Source organism: Hemiscyllium ocellatum, chromosome 8 (assembly GCF_020745735.1).
Source record: "Hemiscyllium ocellatum isolate sHemOce1 chromosome 8, sHemOce1.pat.X.cur, whole genome shotgun sequence".
NCBI classification, from domain to species: domain Eukaryota; kingdom Metazoa; phylum Chordata; class Chondrichthyes; order Orectolobiformes; family Hemiscylliidae; genus Hemiscyllium; species Hemiscyllium ocellatum.
In genome coordinates this window covers 26,423,835-26,442,841 of record NC_083408.1, presented here as the reverse complement: position 1 = coordinate 26,442,841, position 19,007 = coordinate 26,423,835, and the positions used below count along the sequence as shown (strand labels likewise).

The 19,007-nt window shown below is 43.4% G+C and overlaps 1 protein-coding gene across 2 annotated transcripts in view; it reads left to right on the top strand.

Annotated features, from left to right (window-relative positions):
- Positions 1–19,007, top strand: part of zgc:153157 (uncharacterized protein LOC751674 homolog) — a 45,061-nt gene extending 26,054 nt beyond the window's left edge. The window contains exon 2 of one of the 2 annotated variants that reach the window (XM_060828299.1): positions 17,916–19,007. The gene's annotated coding sequence lies outside the window, so the exon portion shown is untranslated. The remainder of the gene's footprint in view (positions 1–17,915) is intronic. The other variant, XM_060828298.1, reaches the window with a different exon arrangement.

Sequence of the window (19,007 nt, the reverse complement as noted above, 5' to 3'; positions counted from 1 at the left end):
CACCTAACCTACACTAGCCTACTATCCTCCATATGTCTATCCAATGCCCGTTTAAATGCCCATAAAGAGGGAGAGGCCACCACTGCTACTGGAAGGGCATTCCATGAACTCACGACTCGCTATGAGAGACAAATATGATAATACACTTAAATTTACTGGGCAAGTACTTTGTTTTGACATTTCCTAAGGAAAAGGATGTTGCCAAAATATTGTAGGAAAGTTGGTAAAGGTTTGAAAAAGGATGTACCAGAAAGACTGACAATGCTTAGATTGGATAAGTTGTTTTGCATGCACCACCAGGTGGGGAAAGGAAATTGAGATAGAAACGATGTAAAGGAATTGCCATAATTCTAACTATCTTCTCTAGATACTACTGTAATGTGTCAGTGGATTGGAGAGTGGCAAATATGTTTTCCTTTATTCGTTCTAGGAATGTGGGTGTCAATATTAGTTGCCCATCCCTAACTGCCCGTGAATGAGTAGTTTGCTAGGTGATTTCAGAGGGCAGTGAAGAGTCAACTACTAGCTATGGGTCTGGAGTTACATGCAGGCCATACCAGATAAGGTAAAGCAGATTTTTCTTCCCTAAAGGCAGTCAGTGGATCAGATGGGTTTTAAGAGATATCAATGATAATCCTATTAATTGAATTTAAATTTCAGCAGCTGCCACAGTGAGCCAGCAGCAGGATATTTTACTTAGGCCTCTGGTTAACTAGTCCTGTGACATTACCACCGTACACTCCCTTGTGCTGTGATTAAAGACATGTGGAATCTAATTAGAAAGTTTAAAATTGCAGCCTTTTAAGTAAAAGCCAGCATGATTCTACATATCCAAGTTCTTACCTGGACTTCAAATAATATCTTCACTAGTTATATCCACAAAATAATAAATAAAAATCCACATTGTTCAACCTTGTTCATTTGAGGTACAACTGGTCTTTAAAGATGATGTGAGGAAGCAATGCTGTTGAACAACCAAAAAAAACCCCAAAAAACTAAACTCTATATGGTTATTAAATTATTAATCATTTGTTTATGTTACAGTTTCTATCTTCACCTTGATCTTATGTAAGTTTTTTTTAGAAAGTGATTTGATTATTTGTCTCTTTCTCTGGATGTGGCTTGTTAAAATTCTTTGCAATTGACTATTTTGACAGCTTGATGACAATGCTGTAACTCCATGTTGGGAATCCCAATTAAACTAACTCTCTTGTGCAGTCAGTTGTGGAGCAAAGCTATTGTCACAGCAATTACTACATCTCTTAGCACAAAAATAAATGGTTTGCAAAGAAATCAAGTCTTAAATGTTTAGATATTTTGAAGAATCAGAATTTGGAAAACATATGCTGGCTGGTGGAATGTAACTTGATGGAATTTTATTTGTCTGTTGTTAAATATTCCAATTAAAATGTCACAAAATACTGCTTCCAAAGCTTTCACACATATAAACTGCTGGCTTCTTACCATTTCACAGAGACTAATCATTTTTGTAACCACGCATCAAAAGTTTGCTATATAGTCATTACAACTTGCAGGTCTTCACTAATTAGCCTGTTGGATTCAAAGTTGCAAATTGGTCCAAAATGTAATGGAAAATACCTTTACTTTCGACCCATACAGTAGAGTGGACCATGATTTGTAACAATGAAATTTGCTGAGTGTCTCCTGGAAGCTGTGACCCTGCATGATTCCCTTTACACTTCACGGACAGAGGCAAGATACTGCAGATATTAGAAATCTGAAATGAAACAGAAAATGCTGGAAATGCTAAAATGTGGCAGTATTTTTGGAGAGAGAAACAGCTAATGCTTCCGATGTGTGATGCTGACCTGAAACATTAATTCTGCACAGATTCTGCATAATCTGCTGAGCATTTCCCGATTTCTTTTTAAGGAATATCTCTTGTTCTCCCACGAGTTTTCCCATGCCAAGCTGTCTATATGATGCAGTTTCTTCCCTCAATCTGATAAGTTCAAATAAATTAAACAAATTCAGCATATTAAGTAGGTTGCCAGAATACAGTACTAAATTCTACTATTTTGAAGTGATATAAAACATACAGCGCAGTACAGGCCCTTCGGCCCTCGATGTCATGCCGATCCAAGCCCACTTAACCTACACTAGCCCACTTTCCTCCATATGCCTATCCAATGCCCGTTTAAATGCCCATAAAGAGGGAGAGTACACCACTATTACTGGCAGGGCATTCCATGAACTCAAGACTCGCTGAGTAAAGAATCTACCCCTAACATCTGTCCTATACCTACCACCCCTTAATTTAAAGCTATGCCCCCTCGTAATATCTGACTCCATACGTGGAAAAAGGTTCTCATGGTCAGCCCTATCTGAACCCCTAATCATCTTGTATACCTCTATCAAGTCACCCCTAAACCTTCTTTTCTCCAATGAAAACAGCCCCAAGTGCCTCAGCCTTTCCTCATATGATCTTCCTACCATACCAGGCAACATTCTGGTAAACCTCCTTTGCACCCATTCCAGTGCCTCCACATCCTTCCTGTAGTATGGTGACCAAAACTGCACACAATAGTCCAGATGCGGCCGCACCAGAGTCTTATACAACTGCAACATGACCTCAGGACTCCGGAACTCAATTCCTCTACCAATAAAAGCCAGTACGCCATATGCCTTCTTTACTGCACTATTTACCTGGGTGGCAACTTTCAGAGATCTGTGTACATGGATACCAAGATCCCTCTGCTCATCCACACTACCAAGTATGCGACCATTAGCCCAGTACTCCATCTTCTTGTTACTCTTACCAAAATGAATCACTTCACACTTAGCTACATTGAACTCCATTTGCCACCTTTCTGCACAGCTCTGCAGCTTATCTATATCCCGCTGTAACCTGCCATATCCTTCCTCACTGTCAACAACTCCATCGACTTTTGTATCATCCGCAAACTTGCTCACCCAACCTTCTAGCCCCTCCTCCAGGTCATTTATAAAAATGACAAACAGCAATGGTCCCAAAACAGATCCTTGCAGAACACCGCTGGTAACTGCACTCCAAGATGAACCTTTACCATCAACTACTACCCTCTGTCTTCTTCCAGCCAGCCAATTCCTAATCCAAACCTCCAACTCACCCTCAATGCCATACCTCTGTATTTTTTGCAGTAGCCTACCATGGGGAACCTTATCAAACGCCTTACTAAAATACATACACACCACATCTACCGCTTTACCCTCGTCCAACTCCTTAGTCACCTTCTCAAAGAATTCAGTAAGGTTTGTGAGGCATGACCTGCCCTTCACAAAACCATGCTGACTATCCTTGATCACATCATTCCTATCCAGATGTTCATAAATCCTATCCCTTACAATTCTCTCTAAGACTTTGCCCACAACAGAGGTAAGACTCACCGACCTATAGTTACTAGGGTTATCCCTAGTCCCCTTCTTGAACAAGGGAACCACATTTGCTATCCTCCAGTCTTCTGGCACTATTCCTGTAGACAACGAGGACATAAAAATCAAGGCCAATGGCTCTGCTATCTCCTCCCTTACTTCCCAGAGAATCCTAGGATAAATGCCATCAGGCCCAGGGGACTTATCTATATTCACCCTTTCCAGAATTTCCAACACCGCTTCCCTACATATCTCAAAGCCATCCATTCTAATTAATTGTGACTCAATATTCACATCAGCAACAATGTCCTGTTCCTGAGTGAATACTGACGAAAAGTATTCATTCAGTGTCTCCCCAATTTCTTCAGACTCCACACGCAACTTCCCACTACTATCCTTGACTGGACCTATTCCTACCCTAGTCATTCTTTTATTCCTGACATACCTATAGAAAGCCTTTGGGTTTTCCCTAATCCTACCAACCAAGGACTTTTCATGTGCCCTCCTTGCTGCTCTTAGCTCTCTCTTTAGATCCTTCCTGGCTACCTTATAACTCTCAATCACCCCAATTGCACCTTCACGCCTCATCTTTACATAGGCCGCCCTCTTCCCTTTAACAAGGGATTCCAATTCCTTATTAAACCACGGCTCCCTCACACGACCCTTTCCTCCCTGCCTGACAGGTACATACTTATCAAGGACACTCAATAGTTGCTCCTTGAACAAGCTCCACATATCGATTGCACCCTTCCCTCGAAGCCTACTTTTCCAAGCCACGCATCCTAAGTCATGCCTCACCGTATCATAATTTCTCTGCCCCCAGCTATAACTCTTGCCCTGTAGTGCACACTTATATCTAACTCTATCACTAGAGTAAAAGTCACCGAATTGTGGTCACTGTCCCCAAAGTGCTCACCTACCTCCAATTCTAACACCTGGCCTGGTTCGTTACCCAGAACCAAATCCAATATGGCCTCACCTCTTGTTGGCCTGTCTACATATTGTGTCAGGAAACCCTCCTGCACACATTGAACAAACACCGACCCATCTAACGTACTCGAGCTATAGCTTTCCCAGTCAATATCTGGAAAGTTAAAGTCCCCCATAACAGCCACCCTATTACTTTCACTCTTCTCCTGAATCATCCTCGCAGTCCTTTCTTCCACGTCTTTAGGATATTAGGAGACCTGTAGAAAACAGGGTGACCTCACCTTTCCTATTTCTAAGCTCAGCCCAAACTACCTCAGATGGCGAGTCTTCATCCATCGTCCTTTCCACTGCTGTAATACTATCTTTGACAAGCAATGCCACACCTCCCCCTCTTTTACTCCCACCCAGACCCTACTAAAACATTTAAACCCTGGAACCTGCAACAACCAATCCTGTCCCTGTTCTACCCAAGTCTCCGTAATAGCCACAACATTGACCTCCCAGGTACCAACCCACGCTGCAAGTTCACCTACCTCATTTTGTATACTTCTCGCATTGAAGTATACACACTTCAAGCCACCTTCCAGTTTACAGGCACCCTCCTTCGAGATTGATGCCATGTTCCTAACCTCCCTACACTCCAGGTCCTGCACCCTAAAGTTACAGTCTAGGTTCCCACGCCCCTGCAGAGTTAGTTTAAACCCCCTGAAAGAGCACTAGCAAACCTACCCCCGAGGATACTGGTGCCCCTCAGGTTCAGGTGTAGATCATCCTGTTGATAGAGGTCCCACCTTCCCCAGAAAGAACCCCAGTTATCCAGAAACTGGAATCCCTCCCTCCTGCACCATCCCTGTAGCCATGCATTTAACTGCTCTCTCTCCCTATTCCTCGACTCTCTATAACCTGGCACGGGTAACAAACCAGAGACAACAACTCTGTTTGTTCTAACTCTGAGCTTCCAACCTAGCTCCCTGAAAGCCTGCCTAACATCCTCATCCCTCTTCCTACCTATGTCGTTGGTGCCAATGTGGACCACGACTTCGGGCTGCTCCCCCCTACCGCTTAAGGACCCAGAAAACACTATCAGAGACATCACGTACCCTTGCACCTGGGAGGCAACATACCAAACGTGAGTCTCTCCCGCCCCCACAAATCCGCCTATCTGTGCCCCGATATAAAAAGTATCAACTTCTATCTAAACAACATTGTTTACAAACTTGATATCCCTACATGCTGTCTATCCAATTTAAATAGTTTAACTAAGGTGCAGGTTTTAGTTGTGTGTATAGCAGATGCTTCAGGTTATGTGTAGGAATTTAAAGTTCAAAATTACTGCTGATGGTAACCATGGACACTGATATTCCTTGTCTGCTATGTAGCAGAGATCTGGTGTTTAAAATAAAAATGAACTTTGTATTTGTAGAGCACCTGTACAATCTCAGGATGTTCCAATATGTGCGCCCATTTACAAAGTACTTTGGAATTGTAGTTATCTGTTGTAATATGCTGCAAATGTGTTGCTGGTCAAAGCACAGCAGGTTAGGCAGCATCTCAGGAATAGAGAATTCGACGTTTCGAGCATAAGCCCTTCATCAGGAATAAGAGAGAGAGAGCCAAGCAGGCTGAGATAAAAGGTAGGGAGGAGGGACTAGGGGGAGGGGCGATGGAGGTGGGATAGGTGGAAGGAGGTCAAGGTGAGGGTGATAGGCCGGAGTGGGGTGGGGGCGGAGAGGTCAGGAAGAGGATTGCAGGTTAGGAGGGCGGTGCTGAGTTGAGGGAACCGACTGAGACAAGGTGGGGGGAGGGGAAATGAGGAAGCTGGAGAAATCTGAATTCATACCTTGTGGTTGGAGGGTTCCCAGGCGGAAGATGAGGCGCTCCTCCTCCAGCCGTCGTGTAGTTGTGTTCTGCCGGTGGAGGAGTCCAAGGACCTGCATGTCCTCGGTGGAGTGGGAGGGGGAGTTAAAGTGTTGAGCCACGGGGTGATTGGGTTGGTTGGTTCGGGCGGCCCAGAGGTGTTCTCTGAAGCGTTCCGCAAGTAAGCGGCCTGTCTCACCAATATAGAGGAGGCCACATCGGGTGCAGCGGATGCAATAGATGATGTGTGTGGAGGTACAGGTGAACTTGTGGCGGATATGGAAGGATCCCTTGGGGCCTTGGAGGGAAGTGAGTGTGGAGGTGTGGGCGCAAGTTTTACATTTCCTGCGGTTGCAGGGGAAGGTGCCGGGGGTGGAGGTTGGGTTGGTGGGGGGTGTGGATCTGACAAGGGAGTCACGAAGGGAGTGGTCCTTGCGGAACGCTGATAGGGGAGGGGAGGGAAATATATCCTTGGTGGTGGGGTCCGTTTGGAGGTGGCGGAAATGGCGGCGGATGATACGTTGTATGTGCAGGTTGGTGGGGTGGTAGGTGAGAACCAGTGGGGTTCTGTCTTGGTGGCGGTTGGAGGAGCGGGGCTCAAGGGCGGAGGAGCGGGAAGTGGAGGAGATGCGGTGGAGGGCATCGTCGATCACGTCTGGGGGGAATCTGCGGTCCTTGAAGAAGGAGGCCATCTGGGCTGTGCGGTGTTGGAATTGGTCCTCCTGGGAGCAGATGCGGCGGAGACGAAGGAATTGGGAATATGGGATGGCGTTTTTACAGGGGGCAGGGTGGGAGGAGGTGTAGTCCAGGTAGCTGTGGGAGTCAGTCGGTTTATAATAGATGTCTGTGTTGAGTCGGTCGCCCGAGATAGAAATGGAAAGGTCTAGGAAGGGGAGGGAGGAGTATGAGACAGTCCAGGTGAATTTCAGGTCGGGATGGAAGGTGTTAGTAAAGTTGATGAACTGTTCAACCTCCTCGTGGGAGCACGAGGCAGCGCCGATACAGTCATCGATGTTATTCACACAAGCAGATAACAGCTAGATTATTAATTTTAATTATACTGGTTGAGAGATATGTATTCAGCAGGATATTAAGGCACAATTTGCTGACTTTGTTCAAAATAATGCGATAGGACCTTTTTATATCCATCAGAGAGGGAAAGCAAAGCAGAAATATAGCAGAATTGGGAGCAGCAATAGATCTTCAGCTACACGATAAGCTCCATTTTCTTGTCAGCCCCCATAACCGGCTCCCTTTTTACAATCAAAAATAAGTCCAATTCAGCCTTGAACATGTTCAATGGCCCAGTCTTCACTGCTCTGGAGATGAAAATTCCATAGACTAACTACTGAGAGAAAAAAGAAGTCTCATAACAATCTTAAATGTGCAATACTTAGTTTAAAACTAAGTTCTAGACCCCTCAAGGGGAACATCCTTTCAATATCTCCAAGTTTAGAAGATTAAGGGGAGATTTAATAGAAACTTACAAGATAATACATGGCTTGGAAAGGGTGGGTGCTAGGAAATTGTTTCCGTTAGGCGAGGAGACTAGGACCTGTGGACACAACCTTAGAATTAGAGGGGGTAAATTCAGAACAGAAATGCGGAGACATTTCTTCAGCCAGAGAGTGGTGGGCCTGTGGAATTCATTGCCGCAGAGTGCAGTGGAGGCTAGGACGTTAAATGTCTTCAAGGCAGAGATTGATAAATTCTTGATGTCACAAGGAATTAAGGGCTACGGGGAGAATGTGGGTAAGTGGAATGCCCATCAGCCATGATTGAATGGCGGACTGGACTCGATGGGCCGAATGGCCTTACTTCCATTCCTATATCTTATGGTCTTATCTATCCTGTCAATGTTTCAATAAAATCACTCCTCATTCTCCAAAATTCTAATGTCCATGTCTGACCAACTAAATTCTATTCCTGATGAAGGGCTTAGGCCAAAACGTCAACTCTCCTGCTTCTCGGATGCTGCCTAACCTGCTGTGCTTTTCCAGCACCACACATTTTGACTCTGATCTCCAGCATCTGCCATCCTCACTGACTCCTGAACTCTTATGATATCAAGAATTGAGCCGACCTGTTCCTAACTGTAGAATAGAGTGGTGCTGGTCAGCCAGCATTCATGGAACAGGAAAATCAACGTTTCGGGTAAAAGCCCTTCATCATGAATAGAGGTAGGAAGCCTCCAGGGTAGAGAGATGGGTGGGGGGTGGGGCTGGGGAGAAGGTGGGGCTGGGGAGAAGGTAGCACTGAGTACAATACATGAATGGGGGTGGGGATGATTGTGCACCATAGTCTCAAGGCATTCTAATTAAGATCTTGTTCAGCAACTCTTCTCTACTTTTGAACCTGCAACCCTTGCAATGAACAGCAACATTTCATCCATTGCCTTGATCACTTGTTAGACTGACGTGTCACCTTTTTGTAATTCATGAGTACCCGGATCACTCTACACTGCAACATTCTTTGGTGGCTCTCGATTTAAATGTATTGATTTGTTTTTAATTCTTTCTGCCAAAGTGTATAAGTTCATACTGTGCAGCATTATACTTCGTCTGCCAGATTAATGCCTACTCAACTAAGCTATCCAAATCCTCTTGCAAACTCTGTATCCTTTCGTGACTTACTTTCTTCCCTGTCATTGTGTCGTAGTGTTGTACAGCAGGGCCTTCAGTCCAACCAGTCCATGCTGCCCAGATATCATAAATGAATCTGCTTTTTCTGATCTAGGGTGGATTGGTTTGAGGAAAAGCTGAGCCAATTTCAGCTACACTATACAAATCACCCCAAAGATAATAGTTGATGGCTTCTCTTGAAACAAGGTAAAAGACAAAACACATATTCTAATAGAGTCCCAATGTGGCAAGGCTGTGATGACACACTATACTTAAATTGTGATCTACAAAATACCTCCTAGGGAAATACCCTTTCCTGCTGATTGGAACGAAGCATGCCCACGTATGGCTGGATGTGCTTGATATCAGGCTTGTGCACGCAAGTGGTTCAGTGACCTAATCGGGTCAGGAAAGCTGAGTATGGTGAGGTTCAAAGTATACTGGTGCTGTCACTGGACTAGTAATCCTAATGCTTTGGGGATATGGGTTTGAAAAACATCTTTTGATAGGGAAGGAAATCTGTCATCCTTTCCTGGGCTGGCGTATGTGTGACTTCTGATCGACAGCAATGTGTGTGGTTGATTTTTATCTGCCCAAAGGCCCAAGCAAGCCACTCCATCCAATGGTTAATTTGGGATAGGCAATAAATGCTGGCCAAGCCAGTAATTCCAATATCCCATGATGGAATTTTTTTTAAAAAAGCTACATTCCGATGTGAATACAAGCTCTCCTCCCTCAAGCTGCTTGAAGCCTCCATCTCTATATTATTTTTGTAATGCCAACGTCTTCTTGCAGGTGCCTCCACACTTGTTCAAATCCATTTGTCCATGCTAATCTTAAACTAACTTCACACCTCTTTCATTGTACCCATCAACGATGAAAGTTCACCCATCTGGATAACACAGTAACAGGTCCCTTCTTTCCTCCCTGGCAAGGGGAAACCATGCATAACCCCTGGAAGGGGCAGAGATCAGTCAAAATTTGTGCCTGGGCATGGAAGATGGAAGGGCTCTCTAGGGTACCTGATGCTGGAAAATCACATTGCACATCCATAGGGCATACAACATTCATATTCATTTAGTACAAACTAAGGGAAATCAGCCACAAATGCAAGCCTGAGCACAGCACATCACTGGTTGTTTAGTGGACAGACTGGCAAACATGGGATTAACTACCTGTATGAAGTGGGAACAAATACGTAGCCTGCAAATGTGTCCTGCAGATCCTCGAAGGAACCAGAGAGAAGAAAGTCAGGGTAAAGTAGCACGTTGCCTTCCAAAAGGCTGCACGTGTCTGTCACAAGTTATAGCAGTGAAGTATTACTGCTTTCACTTGCCTGTGCACCAGCTGTGTTTTTTTTAGAATACTTAGTGTGGAAACAGGCCCTTCGGCCCAACAAGTTCATACCGACTCTTTGAAGTGCAATCCACTCAGATCCATTCCCCTACATTTACCCATTCACCTAACACTACGGGCAATTTAGCATGGCCAATTCACCTAACTTGCACGTTTTTGGACTGTGGGAGGAAACCGGAGCACCCAGAGGAAACCCACGGGGAGAATGTGCAAACTCCACACAGACAGTTGTCCAAGGCGGGAATTGAACGCAGGTCTCTGACGCTGTGAGGCAACAGTGCTAGCCACTGTGCCACCGTGCTGCCCACTTCTGTTGCTTCAGTTATCGATGTTAGAGGTGCCCTTTGGAAAGTTGATGACTGCTTCTCCATCCAGGATGTGGTCTGCAGCCTGTAAGCTTTAATGTGGCAGTGTTTCTGCCATGTTTCAATGTTGGTAACTCGTCAGTGGCAGGTTAGAATCTTGCTAAATCTTTGGATTTAGGATCATAGCAAGGTACATCATGGGAACACGTCCTTTGGTCCAACACGTCAGTGTCAACCAGATATTCTAAATTCATCTAGTCCTATTGGCCAGCATTTAGCCTATATCCCTCTAAAATTCTTCTTACTCGTGTACCCTATCATGTACACTACCGATTTTGGTGCATTCTGCAAGCTTACTAACCATACCTCCTATTCAGCTGCTGATACATAGCACTGACCTATCACAATCATTTCTATATTTCCCCCAGGCCTGATGAAGGGTTAAGCCCGAAATGTTTACTCTCTCCTCAGATGCTGTGTGACCTGCTGTGCTTTTTCCAGCACTGCTCTTTGACTGGCTTCTCCAACATGTGCTGTCTTCACTATCTCTTAGTTTGTAGTGATAAATAGTTGTACTATTTGTGAGGCATTGTCACTGCTGGAACATGTGACAGGTAGGGGCAATGGAGTTGTGGCATTGTCACTAAAATGCTAAACCCAGAGATGCTGGTAATGTCCTGGGTATCAGGTTCAAATCTCACTATAGCAGATAAAGTTGAATTCAATACAATCTGGAATTAAATGTTAAGTTATGACCATGAAGCCATTACTGATTGTCACAAAAGCCCATCTAGGTAAAAGTGAGGCCTGCAGATGTTGGAAATCAGATTCGAGAGTGTGGTGCTGGAAAAACACAGCAGGTCAGGCAGCATCTGAGGAGCAAAAGAGTAGACGTTTCGGGCTTAATCTTTCAAGAAGGCTCCACCTCCTCAATAACCTCCGATTCCCCACTGCCAAACCTCATCTTCACCATAGAACCCCCAATCTAACCACTTAGCCACCATGCCACTTTTACTGCTATTGTATCCAGTTACTCATGAGGAAAATTACATGGCAGAAGTTACACAACCACCTACTTCATATTTGAACATTTCTATAATAGAAATCAGGATTCCATTTGGTTCTTCCAGCTAGTTCTGCCATTCAGTTAAATCACAGCCAATCATATTTGGCATTTTCAAATTTCCCACCGCCTCAGCAGCTTTTTGGGAGATGAGGCAGAGAATCTCTCATTTCTCTCATGAGTGAAGAAAAGCTTCATGACCCCTGAATGGCCTAGCTCTTAATTTGAAGTTATACACCCTCCAAACACCGTTCCAAAAGAGGCTTCTCTTTCATCAGGTTCTTCAATCATGTGAAATATCTTAATTAGATCCCCCCAACCCAATCTTCTAAATTCAAATGGAAAAGAAGTCTAGCCTGCATTACCTATCATCTTAACTACTTTGACCCCAGACATACCTAAAGATAAAGGTCAAACAACCAAATAGGTAGCCAGCATTTGGCCTATATATCCCCCTAAATTTATATGCCAGACAACATAAACAACAAATGATAGATCTAAGCAATCCCATAATCTATGGATCAGATCTAAGCTCTGCTGTACTACCACATCCAGTTGTGGACGGTGGTGGAGTATTAATCAACTCACTGGAGGAAGAGGTGGTGGTGATGGAATGTCCTGTATACTAAAAGCAGGACAAATCCAACCCCAGCCAATTGCAGCCCATCAGTATACACTCGATCATCAGTAAAGTGATTGAAAGGTGTCACCAATAGTGCTATCAAACAGTATCTCCTCAGTGACACCCAGTTTGGGTTCCACCAGCTTGCTGGATGTTATTTCAGCAATCTTTTTTTCAGACATGGACAAAAAAAGTTGCATGCCAGAAGCAAGGTGGTGGTGAGAGCCCTTGACGTCAAGGAGCCCTAAAAAACTAATATCAATGGGGATCAGGCGAAAACTCTTTTCTGGTTGGAATTATGCCTGGCACATTGGAAGATGGAAAAGCACTGCAGGTCAGGCAGCATCAAAAAGCCTTAGGGCTTTTGCCGAAACATCGATTTTCCTGCTCCTCGAATGCTGCCTGACCTGCAGTGCTTTTCCAGCACTATACTCTACTCTAGATTCTAATCTCCAGCATCTGCAGTACTCACTTTTGCCACCTTGGAAAATGGTTGAGGTTGCTGGACATCAGTCATCTCAGCTCCAGGACATGTCTGCAGGAGTTCCACAGGGTAGTGTCATAGACCCAACCTTCCTAAGCTGCATCATCAATGAACTTCCCTCCATCATAAGATCAGAAGTGGGGATGTTCACTGATGAATGCACAATGTATAGCACCATTCACAACTTCTCATATATTGAAGCAGTCCATGTTCGAATTTATCACCACCATCGCTGAAATCCCCACATACAAGGGGTTACCATTGACCATTAAGTGAACTGAACTATCCCTATATAAACTGTGATCACAATAGCAAGTCAGAGGCTAGGTACCTTGCAGTGATTAATTCATCCAGACTCCCAAAGCCTGTCTGCCATTTACAAGGCATGAGCCAGGAGAGTTATCCAGTTGCCAAATTGACAAGACTTGTTTTTTCATCATCTCCACCAGTGAAGTGCAGTAACAGCAATGTGTACCATTTACACAATGCACAGTAGCAACTCATCAAGGCCCCTTAGACAGCATCTTCCAAATCCTTGACCACTACTGTCTCAAAGGATACAGGCATCAGATATAACGGAACAGCATCTGCAAGCTCCCCTCCAAGCAACTCATGTCTAGACTTGGAAATATATCACTGTTCTTCAGTGTCACTGGGTCAAATTCCTGCAACATTCTCCCTACCAATTACCTAAAACAAATCATCACTACCTTCTGAAGAGAAATGGGGTGGTCAACATATGTTGACATAGCACTGTAAACCCTTGTCTCAAGAGTAAATAGCTAAACTTTCTAGATATTATGGAGGATTCCTTTGGTTTGGAAAACAGTGAATATAACTTATTTAATAAAAATGGGGGAAACAGGCCAATTAGCCTAACGTCTGTAATAGGGAAAATATCAGAGGGTATTATTCAAAGTTGTTAGGCAAGAATGTTTAAGAAAATTCAACAAAAGTCAATATTGTTCTGTGAAAGGGAAGTGTATTCTTTGAAGAAGTAACTGTACTGTGGATAAAGGGGCTTTGGCTATAGTTTTTAGATTAGATTACTTACAGTGTGGAAACAGGCCCTTCGGCCCAACAAGTCCACACCGACCCGTCGAAGCGCAACCCACCCATACCCCTACATTTTACCCCTTACCTAACACTACGGGCAATTTAGCATGGCCAATTCACCTGACCCGCACATCTTTGGACTGTGGGAGGAAACCAGAGCACCCGGAGGAAACCCACGCAGACACAGGGAGGACGTGCAAACTCCACACAGTCAGTCGCCTAAGTCGGGAATTGAACCCGGGTCTCAGGCGCTGTGAGGCAGCAGTGCTAACCACCGTGCCGCCCACATAGTGTCTTTAGATTACCAAAAGATAGTTGATGAGATACCATGTCAAAGGTTATTGTGAAAAAAGCTCTTAGTATGGAGCATAATATAGTGGCACAGATAAATAATTGGAGAAGGAAACAGTGTGTTCAGTAATTTTCTGGTTGGAAAGGTTTTAATGTGTGTGCCGCAGGGATTGGGCTGGGTTTCAACTTCTTACAAGTCATTTGAAAGGAACCAAAGGCAGGGTTGCTATATTTTATGTTAACCCAAAGTAGGAAAGTAAGCTGTGAAGAGGACATAATCCATCTGTAACACTTACATTTAAGTGAATGGGTGAAGATTTGGGAAATGGACTATAATGTGGGAAAGTTTGAAATTGTTTGTTTTGGCAGGAGAAATGAAATAAAGATTATTATGAAAATAGAGTTATCACAGGGCTCTAATTTGTACAAGGATCTGGCATCCGACTGCAAAAGGTTAGGAAAGGGGATATTCAGGTACAGCAAGTTGGAAGAAAGTCTAATAATATATTACCACTTACGATAAAGGAAATTGAATACAAAAGTAGGGAGGCTATGCTCCAGTAATACAGAGCATTGTTGTGATCAAATCTGGAGTACGGTGTAAAGTATTGGTCTTCTTATTTGAGCAAGAATATAAATGGGTTGGACACAGTTCAGAGAAGACTTGTCAGACTAATACCTGCAATGAGTTATCTTATGAGAAGTGGTTGGACAGGCTAGGCCTGTAGTTTAGAAAAGATGAGCTGATTGAAAAACAAGATCCCAAAGGGTCTTGACATGGTGGAACTGGAAAGGATGTTTACTCTTGCTGAACAACTAGAACAAAGGGTCACTGTTTAAAAGTAAGAGCTTGCCCAAAAGGAAGCAGAGTCTGTGAATGTTTTAAGACAGCGACAAGTTCTTCATGTGCAAGGAAGTGAAAGTTTGAGTGTAGACAGGAATGTGGATTTGAAATTTGTGGGTGGCACAGTGGTTAGCACTGCTGCCTCACAGCACCTGAGACCCGGGTTCAATTCCCGACTCAGGCGACTGACTGTGTGGAGTTTGCACGTTCTCCCCGTGTCTGCGTGGGTTTCCTCCGGGTGCTCCGGTTTCCTCCCACAGTCCAAAGATGTGCGGGTCAGGTGAATTGGCCATGCTAAATTGCCCGTAGTGTTAGGTAAGGGGTAAATGTGTGGGTGGGTTGCGCTTCGGCGGGTCGGTGTGGACTTGTTGGGCCGAAGGGCCTGTTTCCACACTGTAAGTAATCTAATCTAATCTAATTGCAGACAGATCAGTCATGGTCTTATTGAATGGTGGGTGTAGGCTGGAGATGCTGGGTGGGCCTACCTGTGCTCCTAACTCATATGTTCATAACGTAGGAAGTCCACACAGCAAACTCACATACAAAACAGTGTGAAGTGACCAATCATCTGTTTGAGGGATAACTAATGAGAATACCCTTGTTCTTTTTTGAAATCCTTGAGTGAGATTGTTTACAGCCACAAGAGCGCAAAAAGGATCTGATTCATTGACTCATCATTGACATGTGATGACTAACAGTACACCCAGTACTGCACTCTAAATGTTCCCCTAGGTTTTGTGCTCATGTGTCTGGGTTGAATTTGAATCTATAGATTATCTGGCATTCAATTATCCAAATTTCGGATTATCTGGCAAAATCGCAAGGTCCCCATGCTTGGCTAAACTATGTTATCCAGCATTCGATTAACTTGTCCTTCGGATAAATGAGGTTCCTCCTTACAAACTTTTGTTCCAAATGAGTGCAGCACCAATTAAGTCTTAAATGATATCCAGCAGGAAACCTGATAATATCCGACTGTGTCTAATTTATAGCTTGACTCTGCTTTTAAACACATTAAAATTGAATTGCTTATCATTCTATCAAAACAGCAATTTGAACTTGTGTAGCAGAAAATGATAACAATTGATGGGGAACATTTTCCATAGCTTACGAAGTTAAGCAAGTTTATCTACAGAATGCATTCAAACAAGACAGATCATGTTTGTAAAAATGAAAAACAGCTCCAATAAGGTTACTTAAGTGAAATTTCAAGACACTGGGGAAATGGGAGCAGAAGAATACACTCAAAAGCAAGAAGCTGCATAAACATACATCACTTTCCCAAGGAGCTTTGCCTAATTGTCTTGAAATGCATAAAAGTGGATAAATCCCCAGGACCTGATCAGGTGTACCCTAGAACTCTGGAAAGCTAGAAAAGTGATTGATGGCCCCTTGCTGAAATATTTGTATCATCGCTAGTCACAGGTGAAGTGGATTGGAGGTTAGCTAATGTGGTGCCACTATTTAAGAAAGATGGTAAGGACAAGACAGGGAACTATAGACTGGTGAACCTGACATTGGTAGGCAAGTTGTTAAAAATAATCCTGTGGGATAAGATGTACGTGTAATTGGAAAGGCAAGGTCTGATTAGGGATAGTCAACATGGCTTTGTGCCATGTCTTACAAACTTGATTGAGTTTTTTGAAGAAGTAACAAAAGAGGATTGATAAGGGCAGAGCAGTAGACGTGATCTATATGGACTTCAGTAAGGCGTTTGACAAGGTTCCCTATGGAAGACTGGTTAGCACGGTTAGATCTCATGGAATACAGGGAGAACAGCCATTTGGACCAAGAGCTGGCTGAAAGGTAGAAGACAGAGGGTGGTGGTGGAGGGTTGTTTTTCAGACTGCAGGCCTGTGATTAGTGGAGTGCCACAAGGATGGGTATTGGGTTCACTAGTTTTCATCATTTATAGAAATTATTTAGATGTAAGCTTAAGAGGTCTAGTTAGTAAATTGCAGATAATACCAAAACTGGAGATGTAGTGGACAGCGAAAAAGGTTACCTCGGATTACAACAGGATCTTGATCAGATGGGCCAATGGGCTGAGGAGTGGCAGATGGGGTTTAATTTAAATAAATGCAAGGTGCTGCATTTTGGGAAAGCAAATCTTGGCAGCACATATACACTTAATGGTAATGTCCTAGGGAGTGTTGCTGAACAAAGAGACCTTGGAGTGCAGGTACTTAGCTCGTTGAAAGTAGAGTTGCAGGTAGATAGGATAGTAAAGAAGGCGTTTAGTAAGCTTTCCTTTATTGGTCAGAGTATATTGAGTTCAGGAGTTGAAGGACATGTTGCAGCTATACAGGATATTGGTTTGGCTACTTTTGAGAAATTCTGGTCTCTTTCCTATCGGAAGAATGTTGTGAAACTTGAAAGGGTTCAGAAAAAATTTACAAGGATGTTGCCAGGGTTGGAGGATTTGAACTATCGGGAGAGGTTGTATAGGCTAGGGCTGTTTTCCCTGGAGCATTGTAGGCTGAGGGGTGATCTTATGGAGGTTTGTAAAATCATGAGGTGACATGGATAGGATAAATAGGCAAGCTCTTTTCCCTGGGGTGGGGGAGTCCAGAACTAGTGAGCATAGGTTTAGGGTGAGAGTGGAAAGATATGAAAGAGACCTAAGGGACATTTTTACGCAGAGGGTGGTATGTGTAATGAACTGCCAGAGGTGGTGTTGGAGGCTAGTACAATTGCAACATTTAAAAGGCATGTGGATGGGTATATGATTAGGAAGGGTTTGTAGGGATGTGGGCCGGGCGCTGGCAGTTGGGACTAGATGGGGTTGGGATATCTGGTTGTCATGGATGAGTTGGACCGAAGGGTCTGTTTCTATGCTGTACATCTCTGTGACTCTTGAGACAACATACCACACTAGAATCTGTTGCTGACTCTGGGAAGATTCTGAAAAAAAAGATTGTCACTTGAACCATAATATTCCAGCCATGATTATAACATTTCTCGTATGAATGTTAACCAGTAGCAAAGTTCTGATAACTATCAGCAAAATATCACAGGTCGAGAATCACATTTGTTCATTGTAAAGTTGTACTTTTTCTTCAGTTGTTTAAATTTGAAAGGTGATAATGAAACTGCCTTTCTGCTTTTCTGCAGATGAACTCTCGACATCCCAAGATTGAGTTGCTGCATGATGCCATCACAGTTTCTTAGGACAATTAGAAAGGTTTCCGATGACGAGCAGAGACAATATTCTAATTGTGATAGAATTCAAGTCTACACAGGCGACTATGCTGCTGAGGAAAAGAAGACCAATACATCCAATCATCCATATGGATTGTCTCTGGACTATACCATGCCAGCTGTCTTTACCATAATGGACCTAAGATTCACTGACCAACATTCCAGCCGTGTATCTGGGGAACATTAGAGACAGCTCTGCAAAATGCCACAGCCTGCAGTCTAGTGCCATGACTATATTGTATAGCAGTGTATATTTAGTTGAATGGATATAGCAGACATATCTGAATTTGTCACCCATGTTCTCAGAAATGGCAGCTTCATATAGCAACTCAGAACAATTCCCGAGTCAAACTACTCAGTAGACATACGTAAAACCAGCAGGCCTCTGTTCTTGAGCTCCAGGATGTGGCTATTCAGAGTCCTTGAACTCTCTGAAAGCCATTCTGCAGGGATTGCAAGCCAAAGCCTCCCCTACCCACCAAACTAGACCATCAACACAGGGATGATCCTTTGATCCCATCAAAACATCATAGCTGATCCTATATGAACGTGGGAATAAAATATAGTTTACAGTATATTTCCTCATAATATGTCCAAAACAGTGGATATTAAAATATTTATACATATTTATACTGAAGTATAGAGGTACTGAAGTGAACCTTTGTAAAGATATTGATTTCTTTAGGGCTTTTTCTTTTTGTGACATTCTGCAGTGAGGTTGGCTACACTTATGTAGTGCGTGGAAATAAAACAAATATTTATTTACTTGTAAACTGTCTACTTAACTAAATAAGGTTAATTTTGTCACTGCTACAGCTGAAATATTATCTGAAACAAACGGCAAGGTTTCTTGTCTATCTGCAAAATGCAAGCCTCAACATCAGGTTCACTCAAACATAAGATGACCTTCTCTTCCAGGTCCTGCTTTCATAAGTGTATTGATGCAGTAAAGAACTTTAGACTCTGTTGGATCTTGCATCTTCTTTTTCGTGCAAACTCCCTCCC